The 3,604-nt window shown below is 36.9% G+C and overlaps 1 pseudogene; it reads left to right on the top strand.

The window, feature by feature from the left end:
- The first annotated feature begins 215 nt into the window (after nt 1–215).
- Nucleotides 216–915, top strand: LOC119811595 (annotated as a pseudogene).
- Nucleotides 916–3,604: the final 2,689 nt, after the last annotated feature.

The raw sequence follows: 3,604 nt of genomic DNA, 5'->3' as shown, positions 1-3,604 counted from the left end.
AATTATAAGAGCTTTGTTCCACTTAATTTAATTCTTCTGATTTGTAACCTGCCTTTCCTGATTTATTTGCATCAGTATAGAATGTACGTACTCAGCCCCCGAGCTCAGCGGGCATGATAATAAATGTCCAGGGTTCCCATGGTGCTTGTTCAGCTGTGTGGGCACCACGGTGTGTGCCATGACAGTACTGAGCCAGCGCATCATTGGCCTGAGCAATGGCACTGTCCTGGGGAATGTGGGTGTGCTAAGGGCACCTGGACACCTGGGTGCTGAGATGTGCGTGGGCTGTGTGGGGTCACATGTCCTTGCTTCTCAGCCTTGTCTGTGTTCTGAAATGTGTTTCATCTAACGTGGGTAATTATGCAAAGAAACCTATGACTTCATACCTTCGATTTTCTACAGAACAGCTACCTAGATTTACACACCCAGATGCAAGACCTTCAGAACTGGTCAGAAAACTTGCAGCTGCAAGGATGGAACTCCTGGATGCAGAAAAAAAAAGTGTATGAAGCTGATTTTAAGGCAGAATGGAAAGTATACAAAGAAGCTATGAACAAGTTTAAAGATCTGCTGACTCCAACTCAGTTAGCATCTTTTGAGAAAGAAGTCAGGTAAAAATTTTAAAAAAGAAAGCATCATTAAAAGGGAGAGAATTAACTTTGCTTGGAAAACCAAAAGGACCTCGATCAACATACAACATTTACATATCTGAAAAACTTCCAAGAGGCTAGACACGAGTCTGCTCAGGGAAAAGTAAAGACTATAAATCAGGCTTGGAAAAATCTATCTAGTGATGAAAGGCAGTCATGCATTCAGCTTGCTAAAGATGATAGAATTTGTTATGATAATGAAATGAAGTCTTGGGGAGCGCAAATGGTTGAAGTTGGATGAAGTGATCTCATCAGTAGCGTGTGAAATGATCAGGAGACATCCCTGAGAATTAAGATAGAAGATGGAGCTGTCTTTGTGACTAGGCACAAGAAACCAGTTAGGTCTCAATGCCTTAAGCTGTCAAATTAGAAAGGATAAGGTCTGTTAACATTTGATGTTCAGTTCCATGTTGTAAGGGAGAGGGCCACTTGTTCATCCCAGCCGCCCAGGTAGTTTACCCCAAAAATAACCACACAGAAATTGTATTCATTAAATCACTGCTTGGCCTATTAGCTCTGACATCTTATTGGCTAACTCTTACACCTTTATTTAGCTCATTTTTATTAATCTGTATATCACCACGTGGCATTGGCTTACTGGTTAGAATCTTTCCCAGAAATCTGGGAAAGATTCTAACCAGTGTCTGTCTCAGGCAGAGGATCCATGGCTTCTCCCTGACTCTGCTTTCTTCCTCATAGGCTTCAATTCTGTATTCTCCACCTACCTAAGTTCTGCCCTATCAGGGGCCCAAAGCAGTTTCTTTATTATCCAATGAAAGCAACACAAAGATAGAAGGACCTCCTACACCAGTTCCTTTTTCTGTAGCCCATGGACTTCTGCCAATTGAATACATTTCTGTTATAATCTCAAGCCCTGACAGTAGAAGATCCTGCAGAATTCTTCTTTTTGCTTAAGAATTGGGATGGTACTGTGCATCTTCACGTAGTGGTGAATGAATCATTTTGGGTTTCATGGAGGTAGATAGACTGTGAAGTAACATTTACACTCGTAACAGTTACATGTGGTTTTGAGAAGTTTTTACACTGATAACAATACCATGGGTATGTGAAGTTATACACTGATGATGGTTACATGCAAGTGTGGCTCCCACCCGTGTTCTGGGGCCAGAGCTGCTTCCACAGCTATGGCAAAGCTGAGACATAACTGCATATTCAAAGAAGCTTTCAGACTCATTAGATGAAGTGATTCCTGGGCACAAATCACGTGTAGAGTTGATGTTTGTACATGTAAGTGAATGCTGACATTATAACAGCTTTTTATAGTATGAACAAAGACATTTATAAACCTTTCTCATTATTTTTCCTTAAAGCAAAAACTAAGAAATTATGTACCAAATCAATGCACATTGTCTTTATTGCATAGAATAAAAATTCTAATTTTCCAAACATGTTTCTGAATTATGTATTTTAAGATGAACTATTTGGTTAACAGATTTTTTTTATTTAAGGTAAGGATTTTTTTTCCTGAATTACTTTTTCATCTGAGACTATTTACAGAGCTTTTGTGGTCCAAATTTTTAAATAAAAAAATGTGGAAAAAACAAGTCTCCAAAGTCAAAGTCCTGAAACATTGTCCATGACTGCTAATGGAAAGCCAGCTGCTGAACTGGCCAAGTCCAGCCACTGATTGACCTCTTTCTCAGGGCCTATTTATTAGAAACGTATTTATAGTTTAAATAGGTTTTTAAAAAATAAAACAAAATAATGTGAAATTTTTCAAATTTATTGTTTTATTTTTTAAAACAAATATATAAAAAGAATGTACATGTTCCAGTTATTGGTGTGTCTCATACAATTCAGGGAAGGATACAAGTAGTTCTTTTTATAAGGTTAATTCTATTGATTTTGGGATAATTACTGCTAACCTCCTAAAAAAATAGCACAAGCTCTTTACCAGGGTTCATTGTCTTCCCATAATTTTTTTAATTTCATCACTAATAAAAGGCACTATAACCTCTGCAGTGTCTATTTCTGCTAGTTGATGAAGTCTCAATTTTCCTTTTATAATTAATTCAGAGACCTTCTCCACAGAAGTTTTCAATTTGCATGGTAAAAAGATCCACTCTAAGATAATATCTTCCCTTTTCATTAAAATTCCTATAGGGAAAATTCAAGAATGCAATTAAGATTTAGATTCACCCAATCCACATGTGCCTCCTGTAATTTCTCTTCAATCACAGTTAATTCTTTCTCAGTTTCAGTTGTCAATTTTCTGGAACTATTTAAGTCTCTATCACCATCTAAGATTTGGTTTAAATGAATTATTAGATCAGGTGTTATCCCAACATTGCAGGTCATAGACCAGAAATGTCTCCTAACAATCTTTGAAAGTCATCAAGAGTCCACAATTGGTCTCTCCTAATTTGTGCCTTTTGTGTTCTAATTTTCTGTAAACCTATTTTGTAACCTAGGTAATTGGCAGAATCTCCTCTTTTTATTTTTTCAGAAGCAGTTCATAATCTTCATTTGGCAAAACTTTCTTTACTTCTTTAAAAATTCTTTCTAAAGTATCTATGTTTGAATCACATAGCAAAATGTCATCCATATAATGGTAAATTTTAGATTTAGGAAATTGTTTATGTATTATTTCTAATGGCTGACTTACAAAGTATTGGCACAGGCTGGGGCTAATGAGCATTCCCTGTGAAAGGATGATCCATTGACATCACCTAGTAGGCTGAGAATTTTTATAAGTAGGCACTGTGAAGACAAATTATGCTCTGTCCTTTTCTTGTAAGGTGTAATAAAGAAACAATTTCTTAAATCAATAACTATAAGAGGCCATTCTTTAGGCAATAGGGAAGGCAAAGGAATTCCAGATTGGAGAGGGCCCATAGCCTGAATTACCTTGTTGACAGCTCTTAGATCTACCACCATTCTTCATTTTTTTTTTAACAGCAAATGCAGGAGAATTCCAAGGGCTGGTTAATTCT

This window comes from Arvicola amphibius, chromosome 4 (assembly GCF_903992535.2).
Source record: "Arvicola amphibius chromosome 4, mArvAmp1.2, whole genome shotgun sequence".
NCBI lineage: Eukaryota > Metazoa > Chordata > Mammalia > Rodentia > Cricetidae > Arvicola > Arvicola amphibius.
The sequence above is the reverse complement of the archived record's forward strand: the minus strand, read 5'-3'. Positions and strand labels throughout refer to the sequence as shown.